Source organism: Notothenia rossii, assembly GCF_949606895.1.
Source record: "Notothenia rossii genome assembly, chromosome: 10".
Classification (NCBI taxonomy): Eukaryota; Metazoa; Chordata; class Actinopteri; order Perciformes; family Nototheniidae; genus Notothenia; species Notothenia rossii.
In genome coordinates, this window is record NC_136908.1 from 8444538 (window position 1) to 8464527 (window position 19990).

Genomic DNA, 19990 nt, shown 5'->3' on the forward strand with positions numbered 1-19990 from the left:
AGCATGGTTCCCCCTGAGAGGGAGCCCGTATTATAATCGGTGCAGCTCCTTGTGTATATATCACGCCCTCCCTTAGTCTCGCTGTTGAACTGATACACATACACAAGAGTTGAAAACACCGGTCTCTAATATAATCATTTGAATCCTGTATACAACCACTTCCATCCCCTTGAGTCAGAGTCAAATTAATTGTAAACTGGCGAATACCCGTAATTAACTTTGCCCACTTTTCCCAAATCACTAAATCACCATGCAGCCTCACGTTGGGTTCCACGTCAGAATTTCCTTCATCCGGTCTATTCCACTATAGCATTAGTCCTCAGTGGCATGGTCCCCTAATTGAACATTGGGAAAAAGCGGCGAAGGAAAAATCAAATCCAATTACAGGCGTGATGAACCACATGTGTCCCCCTGGCGATGAGCCTGGCCAGGTTTCCCAAAAGACAACAACAGCTGAACAACAAGCCTGATTGAAATGGCAGGCCTTCAAACAACATCCACTCCCATTGGAGCAGAGCTAAACAAACCTCGTTCCCATTGGGCTCCCGGTAATGGGCAGAGCAGAGTGTAATTTAGAAAGTTGAGGAGAGGGGTGTTTCAAATACTAATGCAGACTTCCTGCTTCCCTGTTGGGCCTGAGGTTCATCAGCGTCAAGAGGATGTGCATTACTTGTGTATGTGAATTTATAGTATTGCTTTGATTAGAAACATAAAGTGTTGTGTAGAAAAATGTATTCAAGTATTTTAATCAACTTTATTCTTCTATCTGAGTACAAGACTATAAGAGAATGCAAAAACAAATCCAACTTCTGGAGTTTTGATTTCTCTTCTGTGACAAAAACAGGCCATTTGAATACAATGACTTGAGTGAGATTTGTACTGAAGAACTTTGACTTGATATTGTGACTCAGAGCTGAATGAGAAGTTTTTTTTAGCATCAAGCAACGAAATAAATGAAACACCAGACTCAATGACCTAGAAAAGTGGCTTTGGTTTGCGATCAAGAGTTGATTCTGAAAATTGGGTTTGCTAAAAACAAAGGGCTGACCATGACAGCGAAGAATCTGTTCATTTCACATTTCGCTTATCTTATAAAAATTCTGGAAGCTTATTACTTCGGGGAGTCGGTTCGTCGCAGTATTGAGCGCATGTGTGCGGAGCACTTCAGGAGACACTGTGCAAACTCACCGGGGGTTGTGTGGAAAGCTTGCTTCCTTAATTTAATTGCCAATTATATTAGTGCCTCAGCTCTTTTGAGTACAACACAGCTACCAAGTCAAAATAATCACAGGCTCAAACTTAATGTGTAAATACTCCCGGAGGGACAGGACGCACTGGCATATTCACAGGCTGCATGCAAACATCTTGGCACACAAACAAACGTAAAAACAGCAGAAGGGGAGACCTGAATTAATCAAATAAGGAAATTGAAAAATAGAAACAATGGTGATCGCATATCATAACTACATACTTGCCGCCAGTTCAAAACTTTTCCCCTCTATGTCACTCTTTGGTGTGATGTCAAAGAAACGGCCAAAATCAGAGCAAGGGTGTCAATAGAGAGGGCCACAGTAAAGGGAGAGAACAAAGGAAATGCAAATAAGCCATGGATGAAATGCTGCTATGTACACTAAATGAATAACCCAAGAGGGATCCAGAATGTGTGTGTGTGTATGTGTGTGTGTGTGTGTGTGTGTGTGTGTGTGTGTGTGTGTGTGTGTGTGTGTGTGTGTGTGTGTGTGGTGTGTGTGTGTGTGTGTGTGTGTACCCAGGGAAGGACAAAGAGAGTGAAATGCTTTATTTTAAATTCATAGCCAAAGTTGTGAGAAGAGAGGACAAGCGAATGACAGGTGCGCTCAACTCCCGCCTGCACTCTGGGAATTCAAAGAAGGCCCTGTCCAAGTTAAGGCATTGAAGAAGTTTCTTTTTTCACAAAACAGTATGTCGGCATGAAAAGAAAAAGTGCCCCTCAAGGTCAGGGAAGACACGGAGATGAAAACAGAAGCTCGATTGTTAAATCTTAACTCTGCGAAAGTCTCTCCAACCTCGGGGTTGCTGTGCGGCAACTCCTTCAAAAGGGGAAAGTCAGAGAGGCAGGCAGGTATGGCTGGCAGGCAGACTTATTAAATACATACCAAGTGAGTCAGACATAAAAAAAAAATTCAAACCCACTTTTCCCTTGAGAATGCCGACAAAAAGACAATAAAAGGAAGACGGAAAATTCTGAGGTCTTTTGTGAAAGAGGGCAGGAACTCAAGAATGGCACCCGAAGCAAACAGATTAGACGTCATGGTGCATAAAAGGGAGATAAAAAAAGGTAAAAATAAAAAGGGACTTGATGTGCGGGGGATATTTTCAGATGGAAAATGACATCAGCCGTTTTGTCATTGTCAATTCATCCCCCGACAAGGTTCTTTAAGCAGAGAAAAGAGACAAGGCGAGGGGAGAGGTCACCAGCTTTCTTGCTAAATTGGCTTTATTAGCAGAGAGAGAGAGAGAGAGAGAGAGAGAGGAAGTGGGAGAGCGAGGGAGTTCTCAGAATTAAAAGGAAGCTATTGATGTCTCTCGCTCCAAGGCCCTCTTTTTACCCGACTTCTAATTTAGCATTTCACACACAGCACACACAGAAAATAAATTAGAGGGGCAGGGAGAGGAGAGAAAGCTGGAGAGAGAATATAGAAGGGGAAAAAGTGAAGGTGAAAGGAAGATTTAAAAAAGAGATGTTGCAGATAAAGCAGAAGGAAGAAATGCGATAAGATGAAGCAAAAAAGAAAACAGGGGAATTATCTTTTATCAAGGCGTCCTTATTGGTGAAAAGATTGGGGAGCAACCCAATTAAAGCAGTTTTTCTCTAAAGGGAATTCATCAACCGGAGGGCTCTTTTAACTAGTGTCCCAGCACAGACTAAGCCACACGCACAAATGAGCAGGCGCACACGGAATAATCACGCAAAAAGATGCAGGAAAAGCCAGACAGCCTCACTTAATTGTTACTAATGTTGTTTTACTATTCGTGAGGTGTGAACAATCAAAAACAGACACATTCACACACACACACACACACACACACACACACACACACACACAGTCACACACACACACACACACACACACACACACACACACACACACACACACACACACACACAGAGGTGCTCGTGTCTCATGCTGTAGATTAATTTCCATGAATTACATTCTGTCTTGTCATCCTAACAACAGGGCAAAGGAACACAAACATCCACCCGTGCCCAAAGACTTGTGTTTTAACCGGTCTCACTCACACCAAAGCACACACACACACACACACACACACACACACACACACACACACACACACACACACACACACACACACACACACACACACACACACACACACACACACACACACACACACACACACACACACACACACACACACACACACACACACACACACACACACACACACACACACACACACACACACACACACACACACACACAGATTTATGACCATTGCAAATCCCCCAGCCAGGGCAGATAGCAATGACCGCAGACACAGAGCGAAAGAGAAGGGTAATTCCATCCACTGTAGGATGAGTAAATGCTGATAAGGCCTTGCTGTCCTGTCTTTTTCTTGTCTCTCCTGCTTTCCCCACTCTGTCCTCTCCTTGCCTCGACCCTTTTTAATCGCCTCCCCCTGTGTGAATGCCCTATCTATCCATCCATTGGCACCATTCATCGGGACTTTGAGCCAGTGTGTCTTTAATGTGCATATAGAAGACTTTACAACGTTTGTGATAACAAGTAACAGGTGACTCCTCAAACAGAAAGGCCGAATGTCTGTGAAAGCAGATATGGGATCTGCCGGAAGGAAGCGATGGGGAGAAAGAAGGAGCTTATGAGAGCAGAGATGTCAACTGATCCACTAGCTGTGGATTGAATAAATGTATTATTGTGAGAGAGGATTACACTTCAGTGCTGCAGCAGCTCCCCCCTCCCCCCCCCCTCAGCCAAATGAAAATGCATTGTGACAAGGCCGCGTGATATCAGTTTGTACAAAATGAAAACCAACAGCTTAGAGTGATAAGATCAAGCTGAGTTATTATTATTTATGTTTCTTTATTTATTTGCCTGCTTTTCCTTAAGTAAAAATGCAGACTTTATTTCACAGTACCAGATACAGCTGTAAGACATAAACCTCCCACCACAGCTTTTCCATCATCTCTTCCCTTTTCCGCCCTTCATCATGTTCCAATCCCAGGTATCCACACCTTTTTCATCTCAATTCCTGCCTTTGACCCAGGCTAGATGGGACCTGTCAGCAGAAAAATGCTCTCTGAACGGCAACTGTCAAGTTCACTCTTCCCTCGCCTCTCTTCTTCTTCTCCAGCTCTTAAGCGTTCCTGTGCTGGGCTCACCTCCGAGAGGCAGCAGAAGGTTTCTGTTCTTCGCCTTCATGTCAGCTCGGCGTTTAATAAGCAGAGCCGTGGCCCGACTGGCCGCTGGGAGAAAGCCTCAGTTAGTGTAATTTGGTGTAATGCTCCCACTTCTGCTTTTATGTTTTTCAAAAAGAAAATTAGCGAGTTGCCCAATCATAAATCAAACTTAAAATGACATACTGGAAAGTGCGTTTTTACCCACTTACTCGCAGTCAAATCTAATTGTCTTGAAGTTTATGTCACCAGTTTTAAGAAGAAGTCTTTCACATTGGTCAGAAATGTGGCTGTATAAAATGTAGACGGAAAATGTGTGTGGTTGTTTTTGATCGCACCAGAGTGTGATTAATGCATTCACCATTGCCTAAAGAAACCGCACTGTGAGACCTGGCTTGTGAATGCAATTTGATAGAAATAGGAAAATGTCGCTTTCCAACCGTTTCAATGCAACCGTGGAAGATCCAAACAAGGCCCAGTCAACAAGGGTGGGTGATGATGCCTTAAAAAGAATCACAAAATAAAAGCCATTTCCTAAATCCTTTCAGTCTGATACCGTACATTTACTGGATACACTAGAGGTTTTAGAGAGACTGCAGCTCTTCTTCAGAAGAAGTCACAGATTTGAGTCATTGAGACAAGCTGTTGTTCTGACCTTAGTCGACTGATCAATCATCACTGTCACATGAGCTGAATCAGATATTAGATAGACACTGTATATGCTTTCAGTAAAGTGTGTTTCTGTATATTCTCTTACATTATTAATATTGTTTAATAACTATTATGTTTACCATTTTCATTTTAGGTAATATGATTTGGCCCACCCCTAATTGACTATTTTAATTGATAAGTTATTTCATACTATTACATTTTTTTTCAGTAGGCCTATGGATAATTGAGAGTGGTGAACCATGTGGATTCTGTTGTTACATACATAGGCGTTAGGGCTGAACAATTAATCAATTTTAAATCGAAATCGCGATTTGAAATGATGCGATTATCAAAAAAAAATCTTCTTGTGTGTCAGTCATCCACACCAATCAGAAGTGCTGTGCTCCACATGTACCAGCCATTGTTAACCAATCAGAAGTGGCCCATGATAGAAGGTGATAGACAGATTGATCGAATCACCTGCCAAGTATTTTTGAAAGTGCCTGCCCTTTCCAAATGGCTTCCAATGGAGCTTTCCTAGATGGTTTGGTGAAACAAACCGTCTGAGTCAGGTTAGTAATGCTCCATCACATGTTTACATCTATTACAGGGTGAATCTTAAACTGAAGCTTGACTTTAAAGCAACCCAACGGAAGTTCATTTAAGTTTAGTTCTTTCACTCGTAGCCCGGGCTGCGGGGGTGCTAGAGACTCCTAGCCGGAGTTATGGCCGAATTTTACAATAAACTTACGTTGGGTCGCTTAAAAATAAATATCGCAATTCGAATCGCAATATTTGTCAGAAAAATCGCAATTAGATTTTTTCCCAAAATCGTGCTGCCCTAATAGGCGTACGTACATACATAAGTGTTATATAGCATAGCATGTACAATATTGATTGATTAAATCACTTTGACTGAAAAACAACACCTATTAAGTTTGATTAGTTTCCGATACATATGCAACACAGAACATTTTCTCCCCCTCATCTTACTGGATTTTCTAAAACACCTCAAACTGTTTTGAACTCTTGCTGAACTACAATATAGCCGCAGAGGCCTGTGCTAAAATATCTTAATCAAATATGGGCAGAAGCCAAAACACAAGCTCATATTAGCCAATCCCAGACTAATGACAACCACATTGGGGAGAAGACTGACACATTAGGCCGTCTATTTCAGGTCAGGAAAGACAGAGGAGTTTACAGAATGTCTACGGAGGAAACACAACAGCAACACTGTGTGTGTTTTGTGTGAATGTGTTAGCCTGTTTGTGTGCTCAATCCCCATCTCTCTCATGCATGTCCCCTTAGAGAAAGCTTTCATAAAGTGACCTATTTTTTATTTACTTCAGTTTCCTCTGACTCGTAGTCTGTGACAATCATCATCATTGTGTTATCAGCCATGAGACGGAAGCAGTGGCTTACATTCTGCTATTTCACACATTTCAGGTGTGTTGTGTGAACTCTCTGTGTAGGGTGGTTAGTGGTCTTGTATCAGTAATGAGACCTCCATGTTCCCGGTTTTAAAAGACCAGCTGTCCCAGATTCCTGCCATGAAGTCCAGCCATATTTCCCATCAGCTTTCAATCCCACCAGTCAGAGCTGATTGGATGCCCGGGAGATATTTTAGGGCCTAAAATGGAAAAAGGTGCCACACGAGAACTTTCTGCCCCCAACTCATACCCACCCCGCATAGACATAAATGCACGCATGCACATACAAATTCCATTTACCACACTAATGCTTCCCCCCAGCTGTGACATTAATAGCTATGTTAACGCCCCATTAATGCATTCGCAGACACGCATATACAGACACACACAAATATACACAGATACTAATCTACCCTCCAAGTCCCCTGAAGTCAATTAAAATCTCTCGCAGCTGCGGTCTACCAACAGGATTAGTTGTAACATGGACACAGTGTAACACACACGCAGGCACAAACATGTGGAGCCATATGCAGATTATGACACTCCTCACCAGTGGCAGGCACACTGCTGGTTAAACAGGAGATTGTACATTGCAGGTGAACCTGCAACAAGTCATTTGAGAGTAAAGTTAGAGGAGGAATCTTTGGCTCTGAACAAACAAAGATAATCAGGTAGTATGGCACAGATCTTGGTTGTTAAATTTAGATCAAGAAACTAGTGGCACATATTCATTCCTTAAACCAATATGGAAAACTTTCACTCACATTTAATTTATTCATTTTTTATATTACATTAAAAGGGGTATGTAATTTTGGAGAAACCAGCTCGAGTGCGCTAGAATTTGAAAATACACAGCCGGAAAAAATCTGCCCCTTCCTTACAGAGCCCCTCCTCCAACACACACGAACGCGCACATGACCAATGAGGGCACGAGATAAGTTTGTGCACAGATGGAAGGCAGACAGGCAGGTAGGCCATCCAGTTATTTTAGCCGGGCCGGTTTAAATGATTGGTCGTGCTTTTTACAGTACCACGGCTTCCACAGATGAATTTTTTGTATGTATTTATTGTCAAAGCATTTAATATATTCATTGCTAACAGGATGTTAAGAGCATTCCATGGAATATAACAAAAAGTATTTCTGAAATAAATGAACCTTTAGCATATCTTCAAAAATGTCAAAGTGTGCACAGCTTTTAACAATAGAAGATCTATTTTACAGAGTTTTGCTAATCTCACTCTTTATAGTTAAACATATTGGAAGCAATGTTAACTCTGGAACTGTAACCTTTCCTGTACTTACATGAAGTGCTAATTAAAGTTAAAAACACTTGATTAAGCTCAATATGCTTCATGAATTAAGTCAGTAATGTGGTGCAACACATTTTATAGAGCCAACAACTTTTATTTCAGGTAACGATGTGAAGCTGCGGAAATGCCAAATAAAGGGTTGAATCATCAAAGTTGGGATAATACGTGCAGGAATATGCCTTTTCCACGGCCGTACTTCAAAGATAGTAATAGAAAATTGTATTCATCTCTTTAAAGGATGAATAAACTGTATTCTTAGCCGAGATGAAGCTGGATGAAGAAAAGCAGATATTCCACACAGACCAGCCTGATATTGCTATCTGCTGCAGTTAAATGTGAGTAAACGAACCGCCTGTGAGTCAATTCATATAGAGCCTGGGGCAGTGGAAGCTGAGCCACCTACATTGTGCTGTCGCCGGGTTTTCTATGGCAGACTCAGTCAGACTCCACACTCCTAGACAGCAACAGTCAGCCACCACACAAAAGAAATAAGGCCACACGAGAAAAATACACTCAAAACAGGAGAGCAGATTTATTATGTGTGTTACAGAATGTGTGTGTAGCAGTTTCATATGGAAACATACGCACAGAAACACACTTTCACTGTTAAGCAGCAATAAACCACCGAACCAGTTAAAGGCAGTTTGGCAAGGCTCCATGGTATAGCAGGAAAGAGTAGTAAAGGAAATGCCCTGCCAGCCATTTCATCAATCCAGCAAGCCCAATCCTAAGCCAGACAAATAGAGGATGGATAGGATAAAAAGGCAGACATGCTGTGATTCATTCAGTTGAAATAAATTCCAAAAACCCTGCAGTATAATGAAATTGACGATCATGTATGCAAAGCCAAAACGATAGAGATAAAAATATTCAGATGTAAGGTAAGGACATGAGCTAAAGCTGTGCAAACTGTGGTCCTGTTATCTTCCAAAAGTGGTGTTAACTGTGGCCCTTCAAGTCAAAGCTGGCTGCAATTGGCTGCTCCACTGAGTCCACTGTCAGAGCAAATTACATTGATGGTGATTATTCGTCGAACAGATGGGGAGAATTATGAATATTCATCTGTGATTTTACATAGCGAGGACCCTGTGCATGTGTTGTCATGCATTTCTGAACTACAAATGTTCCCAAGGCTTGTTATTCCTGCGGACTCGCCTAATGTAAGCAAATAGAGACTAAATATTCCAATGTGGTATGCAAATAGGAACTACTTGACTTAACAAATGAAGGGGATCGAGGTTACTTGAGGACAGACAGAAGATTAAATGGTGGGGGGAAAAAAGTTTGGAAGCAACTGGGATTTCCCAGAAGAGCTCCCTCCTGGTACTTTGTCTAAATATGTGTTTGGTACAGTGCTGGGGGTCTGGCTGCAAATGGCCCAATTGGTTCAAGGAGATATGAAAAACATGTGATAAAAGAAAAGGAGGCTGTTGAATAAATGAAGGGCCGGGAACTGATGAATAGGATGTGACAGGGCCGATTTGTAAACGCAGAGTCAGGGATAAAATGGAAAAATTAGCCGAGCTAGTCACAGGATCTGACTCAGAAGGAAATACTGCAGTCATGGCAAGCATACAAAAAGTGCATGTTCACACATCGCACGGCAAAAGACATGGACAGATAAAGCATTTTGTTCAGAAAAAAACAACCACTTGACCCCAGACATTATCATTAGTTAGCTTATTGACAGCACTCACAAAAGGTGAAAGTACAAGCCCTCAAGCCCTGTGCTAACCTGTATGGTGATTTACCATCCAAGAGTATTGGTAATGAGTCAATCACATTGATTTTTAAAAGTAATACATGCGAGTAATCCACATCACGAGTCAATAGGCCAGAGGGGGCTTTTTCTCTCAAAAGCTGGGTACTATTTTAGATAACCGGGGTAGTGTTATATAAATCAATATACTATTTCAGCACAGCAGGTAATGGGAGAAAACTGAATATAAGTCCCAATTAACCATATCGCCTATACCCTCTATGACCACACAATCAATCGGCTTCTTTCACTGAAACCTTGGCAAGTTAGCAAGCGTGCACCATTGACTTGTCTTTAAATTCTAGGAATCCTGTATATATGAATTTGTTTCTGTTCATTTAAAAGACTGACGTAGGCCAGATGGATACATTTTCCTTCATTCCTTCTTGAAACACAGACTGAGTTGGTCTTACTCTTCAGGCAAATGTGCAGAGAAAAACCAAGCCAATCAATAAACAGTTGGATTTTCAAATAATTGCATACCAGGGTAATATTTGGGATTATATAAGGAAAAAGAGTAGGAGGAAAGGTGGCTTATGTATTTCTGTGCAACCTGCATATATATCTATGTTTATTTCTATTCCCCTAAAACAAGAAAAGTATTGCCTGTCAAAAAATTGAACGGAGAGCAAGCCATTAAAATGTCAACCTTCGCAGAGGGGGAGGAAACCTTCATTTCCCAACCGCTACATTTTATCATATAGATTGAGCTGTTATTGTAACGTCAGTAGTTTCGTGTCCTTAACCGACAAAAGGGAATACAGACATAGATTATCCCCCGCTGAATCTCCCTCTGTATTTGTTTCCCTTCATAGCTCACAGCAGTATTCCTAAAACAAAAGCCTTGAAAGCAAGATTAAAAAACAAAAAGCATCCGTGGAAAAAATATTCAAAGACATGATGCCAGGAAATGTATCTTGGACGTTTGCATATGGTTAGATCACACGTCACATTTCTGTCTCCATGCCTTTGAATCAGAAAAAAAACTTCATTTGAAAAACACAGATTGATCTACCAGATGCCGAAATCACTGAGAGTGGGAAGGATGGATATGAAGCAATGATTATTTGAGAAGCTGTGAGCAGAATGCCAGTGTGTTTTTATGTTAATTCTTTTTCAGGTGAATTGAAAGCCACACAGACTTCTCAATCTCATTATGCTGGGCTGTCATATACTCTTTCTGTCTCCTCTCTTCCAGATGGGTTGGTTTCATCCTTCCTTTTCTCTCTCTCTCCATCTCTGTTTTTGTATCTCTCTCTCTCTCCCCCCCCTCATTTCCCCACACCCCCTTCCGTATCCAATTTCTGCCTTTAAATAACTTGTTTCTGCATGGATGGACTGAAATCATATCCACGGTGACACATCGCAGATTTGTCTTCCGGAATTAATTTCCATGACAGAACATAGGAGGCTTTAATTAGTTTTTATTGCATATTGATCACACATTGATACCACTGGCGAGGCATTTGGTACACATTATGCAGCGACAGGTCTTTCATGACAGCAGCTGTCTGCGCCGAGGTTTGCAATAACTACTAGAGCATGCTATCTGGAACCCGGATAGTCGTCTAGCTAAATTGAATTGCACAGTACAAGAGTTACTCTGGCATGTTAGCCTGTAATGGGTACAGGCGGCTGAAGCTCAGTAATCTGGATAAAGCTACAAGCTGAGGTTTCAAACTCCAATTGAGCTTGGGGAATCACAATTAGCTTTATCTGTCACTTCACCCCCCCCCCCCCCCCCCCCCCCCCCCCCCCCACACAACTTGCTACATATAGACTGAAATATGGCTTTACTCTTCAGTACAATTGTGACCTTGTTCTATAATTACAACTTGAAAGAAACTTCATAGGAAATACATTTTAGTTTAGCCTTTTGGCAACATTTTTAATTAGCTCTGAAACACAAAATGGGTCTGAAACATGGGAATATGGTTAGTTTTACGAGCATTACAAATAATTGTCCAAATGGAATGTAAGACTTTATGCTATCTGAAAGGTTTTACAACATTTCACCATGAAAGGAACATGGATGCCTGGACTGTTTGTGCCAATACATAAAAGATTGCAAAGTTCACCTACTATCTACGATGTCAGGGTTTATTCTTTGTTCCTCATTTCGTGGCAAGCCATCCTTTGCTCGTATGAGATATCTCTTGAATACAAAAATGTCCATCTCATGGATGACAAAAGGAAAACTCGGTCTATCAGCAGGCTTTAAAGTGTTGTTAAGGTATTTCTTTCACCTTGTAATGATAACAAAATAGTCGTCATATATAATTGTTTTGGTTCAATGCACTGCATCATCATTGGCAAACATTTCCACTCTGCACTGAATATGAAACATCCTCGTTCACGTGATACTGCAGCACAAAAAGACTGCAGGGATGAAAGGGATGGCCAGAAGTGAAAAAAAAAAACTACAGTATGGCCACTGGCTCCACACTCAAAGTACAACTCTGTTCACCCCCAGGCGGTGAGGACCCTCTAAGATGAGAGGGATTAGTTATGGGATGGATTAAAGCACATTCTTCACTTCAGAGGCTAATCAAACATGTTCCCTCTCATCTTCCTTATCACTCCATCCTCGCTTGTTCTCTGTTTATTCAACCAGGACAAGCTGTAGACATTGACAGATATTGGTTGAAAATGCAACAATCTGTGTCCCCTTGCATACTAACTAGCATGCATTACCTAGTTTCTCATTAGCATAAAGCTATAATAGATAAACAAATATGGGAACGGTGTCGGTGTTACAAAGTCTGACAACAAAGGATATTAAATATTAGAGCAATACACCAGTTCATGTCTGTACTGTTTGCCTAAACTGTACAGCATGTTTGCAGGAAAATATTTTCTGAAAACCTACTGTAAACTTCAAACATATGGGTGTTGACAGAAAGCAAACAAGGAGGTTCCAAAGTGATACAAAGGATGTGAACACAGGGGCGCCCCTTGCGAACAGGCAAGGCAGACAACTGCTTGGGGCCCCGGGCCAGAAGGGGGCCCCCAAATAAGGTAGATTAAGAAGGTCCACAGCAACAACAACATGACACACCCTTTAATTTAGTGCAACGACATGTCGGGAAACCCCCTCAAGGCGGCCCCATGCATAGCGTGCCATGCTGCTTCTTATCTTAAGTTATGTTGCCTTGCTCCGCTCGGGGGGGGGGGGGGGGGGGGGGGGCTGCTGTCGGCTGTGCGTGGTGATGAAAAGCTGGTTCGAGGGGCCCCCATTGAATGTTTGCCTAGGGCCACCACCGACTCTAGGATCGCCACTGTTCATTACAGAAAGCCTCGCTAACTCGAAGCTCACTTTAATTCTCTGCTGTTTGTGTAATGGATTCTCCTTGCTAAGCAGGAGCTGTCTGCCTGTACATTAGTTATGTATGTTTAAAGAGGAAGCAAGAACCATTCATTAGTTAACAATTAGCAGTAAACAGGGGTGGAAATTAGATGGAATGCACCCCAGTGGAGCTCCGAGAGTACAATTGCACTGTTTGGGTAATGTCACTGTTAAAGAGTTTATTTGCTATAAAACGATGCAGTTCATAAAGATCCCAATACTTAGGAATAGGAAAAATATCAACCAAACAGTAAGCAAAAAATGTTTAAACTACAGTACTAGAGCTAAAAAGATGGGTGAAAATATGCTTCTATTGCTTATACTATGATGTACTGTATGCCCTATGATCAACCCCTTACCCATTACAAATAATCCATTTGAGTCAATGTTATCAAAAATACCCAATAATGTAGTTTTATGGTTTTATCTGCCAATGAACCATCCTTTGAAAACAGAATCTCTAACACACACCATTGTAGTCTAAAGTCTAAAACGGCTCATTTGCTCATTCAACCTACTGTATAGTGTTGTTATAATTATTAATTTGAGTGAGAAAAAAAAGGAAAAAAAGAAAAAAATATATATATATATATTATTGTTGTATGTTTTTGTTTCTGACATGTTCAATAAATTCACTAATAAAAAAATAAAAAAAAGATAGTGTATTAATTTATGTAATGGTGGTCTAAATGGTCCACACATCCAATAATATGCCCTGCCCTCACAGAGCCATTATACACATCTTACATGCAGCATAGGAGGCTCTATACTAGTGTCTGGGTTTAAGTACGTCTGTCACAAGGCCCTGAGCACACCATGAGAATCAGTGCCATTTAACTCCTGGCTGTCGGATTACCAAAGTAATTAGATCATATTTGAAAAAAGCCCCCTGGCAGTCTGACCTTAAAGAGGGGCTGACATATTGTTTGAGAATGGAGCTTAATGGTTCTGAATGGCAGACGGTGATATGTTCTGCATGGTAAATATCCATCTCTCCATAACCATATTTACATGTGACTGGTCAATGCATTTCCGCGGGGAAATAAAGATGAAGAGGTATAGCTGCAGCGCCACAATGGATTCAGGACAATACATCAGAGGGAACTACCAGAGAGTGTTCATGTGTTACTGAGGAATATTCTGCATTACATTCATTGCAAGACACACATTCAGCGACTATTGAGCACTAAGTATTTGAAATAAAAGCTCTATTTACGTGGCATATTAATAATGTTGTTTTTCAGTTCTTAAGCTGCCAAAATCCCTGTGAAAAACAGAAGAATCCTCACACGGTGATCAAAGGAAAATCGTGCTAATCAAATATGAAACGGACACAAAAAATAGAAGTAGGTTTAGCGTCCCTATGAATACCATTAGAGTGCAGTGTGACAGAATTGTGTCTTTCTTCTTCTTTATTTCTGCCCCTACCACTAAACCCATGTCTGTGATCTGCTATTCTGGCACTGTGATGAGAGGGTATTATTGGAGCCATGATATTAAGTCGTCTCATTTTAGAGAGGCGGGCGCGAGTGACAGCTCTGAAACAAGCATTTGACACTAAAACCGTCACTAATGCTAATTCCTGCGGTGCTCGTAAGAAACATTAATCTTTAATAATGACACAAAGGCCTTCTGTCAGGGGGAGGTGTTACTTCCTGTCCCCTGATAACCCCTGACAGCCACGCTCACTCACAATAAACACTATTTTCAATCAGGTCTGTAAAAACAGATGAAAAGGAAAGGGAAACAGGACATTTGTATCAGTGTTGTTGGGTGTGTGTGTGTGTGTGTGTGTGTGTGTGTGTGTGTGTGTGTGTGTGTGTGTGTGTGTGTGTGTGTGTCCATGTATATTGTGAATATTCAGTGAAAGCGTCCTTTTTCTTCTCCTCCAAAGCGTTATGCTCAGAAACAAGAAAATATTGAACACAAGATGAAAGAAAACACAAAAATGAATGGAGGTCATGGGTGGCTGGCATCAATTCACTTATAATTAAACACAAAACCACAAAATGGATTTGCAGTGTCTACTTGTGTCTCTGCTTGTGTGCGAACATTTTGGCTGAAGATATTTCTCACAGTGCAATTTACCGGTCCAGCGAGACATTTCCATTTCAACTGAAGGGGTTTTGTTATACAGAGAGTCTGGCATGGTGTGTGTGTGAGTGTGTGTGTGTGTTGGGTGTGTGTGTGCAAATGCACGACAGCGAGCGAACAAGAGATTTAAAAAGAGAGCTTCAAACTGCAGTGAAATGAGTCAGAAGGGGGGATTAGCAAGAGGTTATAAGCCTGTTGTAGGAGTTAGGGCCTTTTTAGCTGAAGATCAGACAGAAGGCAGCACTACAGCCAAATCAGACGCTGTGTTCTTCCCACACTCGGCTTCTCCTTATCATCTTTGCAGTACAATGACTGCTGCGCGTACCCTTGGTTAAAGTGCCCAAATCTGTGCTTTAATTGTTGAGCATCAACCCCCATACAAATGCATGAAAAAGACAAGTGCAGTCCGACAGTCTTATTGCACGGATAAGGCAATATGAAAGTGAAATGTATAATTTCCATTTACCAAAGCCCAAATCATAGGAACAAAGCCTGGGGGCTGTCTGTGTTGTATGTACAGATGAATGACACTCAGTCACAATCGTTAACCCGGCGAGACATGTGTCTAGCACATCATTGACGAGGTAAATGACACCGTTGTCAATGTTTATTCTTGTTTAAAGCCCTGTGTAGAATGTCTATGAGGAAAACATGATTAATCTGTCTTGTTCTCACATTAGCCAACACAAGTAGGATCCAGTTGGTTGCGTTTCCTACATGAACATGTCTGCATACACACGTGGATGCTTTCATGCATGCAGTTTTCATATAAACGTGCATGAATGCGTACAGCATCTCACATCTCCCGTTTGAGCTATGATGTGGGTGGGACAGATGAAGGCAAAGAGCATTATAGCCCACTCTGGGCAACACTCTGAATGTCTTCGGGTCTAGAGCCGAATGACTTCAGTACCCACCGTGGGATTGGCCTTTTCCCTCCAATTAGGCTTAGTTATTTTAGATATCTGCCAAAAAGAGCAGCAGCCCAGCACATACTGTATTTGACACTGTATAGGAGCTTGCCTGGTTGCCAAGATGATTTGCTAATAGTGTCTGAGTTTATGGTGGTTATAAAGAATTGAAGTCAACTAAAAAAGTGACAAGCTCATCAAAAACTGGACATTAATATAAGTTGATTATGAATGAAGTACTATATTCTAATCTAAAGCAAGTATGTTTTCTGTGTGATGACACGTTGAATCTAGTCAGGTGTTTGAACCATTTTCTTCACATTGTCACTTTAACTTCAATGTGTGGACAAACGTCAAAGTTATTAACCTTCTGAAATGTGGGAAAAGGTTACTCAGATGCAGAGACATGACAGTGCATTTCTATTGAAATGTTCATGCATACAGTATGATGCAACTTCCTGCCAGGAAGCAGACAGGAATAGAGATGAGAGATCATTCCACTTAAATAGCAAACACACAGACACACAATGACCCTGATACACAATCACCCTAATACACAATCACCCTGATACACAACCATCCTGATACACAATCCCCCTGATACACAATCCCTCTGATACACAACCATCCTGATACACACCTCCAAAGAGCGTTTTCAGATGAGATTTGGCTGTCAGCCAGTGGAAGATATTAAAGATATTATAATGTATTACCTGCTGGCCCGGTTTGAACTCGGATTTTACTTTCAGATACTAATATAATAAAAATTGTGACTTGAGCCCCAGTAAAAAGAAGTGGATATATTGTATATTATAAATAAAGTAAAATGGAACGATGATGAGGGAAGAACAGTAAAATAAAAAACATCACTGGGAAATAATGAGAAATTGATGGAAACTATCAGATAGCACGTGGTTAAATCCTCTGGTTCCTCCCACATGATTCCTCCGCACTTGCTCAAACCGCACCCATCTCCCAACTCAACCTTCATTTTGATTGCAGCTACACACCACAAGTATTGCTTTTTGAACAGTTGTGACACTAAGGACAACATCTGTCAACAAAGAAACAGCAGACGTACACACACCTGGAAAAGTATCCAAAACTACTTTCGTGGTAGATCCAGCAAAAGTACACGTCTCAAGCGGCAGATTTTGCCAAGATCGCACACAAGGTGAAAAAAGCCAAGATACGAGCAGTTGCAGCAGGTACAGTAAAGAGATATGGTTTAGAAAAATAATTCCCGAAAAACCTCTTGATGATTATTCCCTCCTTGTCTTTACTGCCCCGACACTGTTTCTGTCCTCTATTTGCGGGACAAGTGCTGGGTTAGTGTTTTTTAATGAGCTAAGGATGACTTCTTTTTTTTTTTACGGTTCCTTTTATTAGACAGACAAATCCCACTATTAGCAAATATTGCATTGGGTCTCTAGAAACATTTGTGTTTTTGGCCACTTCAACAGTAAATGCTCACACACTTTCCAAATGCTTCGGCTAACGGTTAACTGCTTTACACTTCAGTCTTTAATACAACGGATTATACTCTTATTGAACACTGTTTAAGTCGAAAGGGTTTCACTTTTGTTTTTATGGATCACAATGCCAGAACTAAATCCTTCTGATAGGCTTAGGATAACAGCTACTTATGCAAAGAGCACATTCCTCTAACTATAATCCATACTTACTCTACTCCATTTTCTCTTTGGCAACCACCAATTATACATTGTTCATACATGGTTGTCCTTTATTGCCAAAGTGTTATTGCTTTATGGCTCTTGACAGACAAAGGTCTTTTAGAACTAGGGGCCATATGTATATAAGCTATATCTCATTAAATTGACGTTTTCTGCCATTACCCTGATGAATCAAATCCCCTGCAACAAAGCACGCCAAGAGGAAACCAAAAGAAGGGTGTCATTTACTGACAACACACAAAAAGGATCCATCACACCCATTTTGATTATAACCTCCTCAAGCTCAACCTTGACAAGACTGAACTGCTTTTCCTTCCGGGAAAAGATTGTCCCACTCTTGACCTGACAATCAACATCGGCACCTCTATTGTTTCCCCGACTCAGACTGCAAGGAATCTGGCTGTGACCCTAGATAACAAACTGTCCTTCACTGCAAACATAGCTGCAACAACCCGCTGCTGCAGATACACTCTTTACAACATCAGGAGGATACGTCCCCAGCTGACCCAGAAAGCAATGCAGGTTCTGGTCCAGGCTCTCGTCATCTCACGCCTAGACTACTGCAACTCCCTCCTGGCTGGTGTACCTGCATGTGCCATCCGACCTCTGCAGCTCATCCAGAATGCAGCGGCTCGTCTGGTCTTCAACCTTCCTAAATGTTCCCACACCACGCCGCTCCTCCGCTCCCTTCACTGGCTTCCAGTAACTGCTAGAATCCACTTCAAGACACTGGTACTTGCGTACCATGCTGTGAATGGATCTGGCCCTTCCTACATCCAGGACATGGTTAAACCGTACACCCCAGCACGTGCACTTCGCTCTGCATCAGCCAAACGGCTCGCTGCACCCGCACTGCGAGGGGCACCCAAGTTCCCATCAGCAAAAACACGTGGGTTTGCTATCCTGGCTCCAAAATGGTGGAATGAGCTCTCCATTGAAATCAGGACAGCAGAAAGCTTACACATCTTCCGGCGCAAACTGAAAACTCATCTCTTTCGACTCCACTTCGAGCGATAGAATTACTAACAAAGCACTTATATACTAATAAAGGACTGGCTTATCTAAAGCCAGTTGAGTAGCACTTGAAATGTTTTAGCTCTATGAAACCTGATGTACTTATATGATTCTGTTTTCTTCAAGTTTGTATCTTGTTGGTTGAACGCACTTATTGTCAGTCGCTCTGGATAAAAGCATCAGCTAAATGCAATGTAATGTAATAATAACCATAACTGACATTTATGAATCATTATGTACTCAGGATGAGAGCACAATCTGTTCCTGCGAATGAAGGCTACAAATCTGTTTAAGTGAGCTCGTTTTAAACTGCGCTTATGAGAGGGTGTCAATCAAAGTTCCGATCAAGGAATGGGGATGCGTTTGTCGGCCTATCAGAGCTCAGACTTGATTGGGTTCATGCTTCAGTCGTATCATTATTTCCCTTAGAGGACCCTCAGATGAGTTGGATGGAAATGAAAAAGGGAGGATGAGTGCCAAAAAAAGATGGGAAATGTAAAATGGATAAGTGGGAAAGTCTCTTTCAGCACCACGCCTCCAGAATTGGAGAACATTTAAAGACTTCTTATAAAATACATGACGATTGAATCCACATACTGGAACTGAGTCACACGGTAAAATACAAATGTAAAGTTAAGCAGCACAAGGCGATATTGAGGAGGAGGTTTTGTGACAGGGCTGGGGGAGTAAAGAGAAAGAAACAATGGTTATATTCAGCAGTTGAAAAGTAAAACTAGTTAAGATGTTATTATTGAATTGTCAATGTTTTAGCCATGTATTCATTCATTTGAGCTTAAACTGGCTAACTATTTCAACTGAATATCAAATGCTTTCAGCTAGTCAACTACTTAAGGTGCTTATATATATATATATATTTATGTAATACCTTGTTAAATTCAACATGTATATTTTCGACTTTCTTGTTTATTTCTAGTCTTTGAATTGTTATTGCACAATGCCATGTATTTTTATGCTGCTGCAACGCAAACATTTCCCAAATTGGGATCAATAAAGTACTATCTTATCTTATCTTATTGAAAGTTTTAAACAAACATTTTAAATCCATTAGGCCTACTTCCAATTAACTATTTCAGCTGCTATGTTATATCGTATATTTCAAACTTTTTCTTTGGCTAGTTAAATATTTCCACTGTTTACGCTAACTTTCTCAACTGTTCATCCATTACTCTAGACTAGCTTAGAATAGCTAGCTAGTTGATAATAGCTTATGCTATTTCTGTTTTTCTTTGAATTTGTGATATTTAATTTGTGTTACTTCTAGCTAAACCATTTCAACTCCCTGGTTTTGCTTTTAGCCAACCGTTTCAATAGCTCAATTATCTATTCACTTGGGCAAGTC

General features: G+C 41.1%; 1 protein-coding gene across 11 annotated transcripts in view; it reads right to left on the reverse strand.

Moving 5' to 3' along the window:
• adgrb2 (adhesion G protein-coupled receptor B2) overlaps positions 1-19990 on the reverse strand; it is a 223405-nt gene that overhangs the window by 183645 nt on the left and 19770 nt on the right. The window lies entirely within an intron of this gene.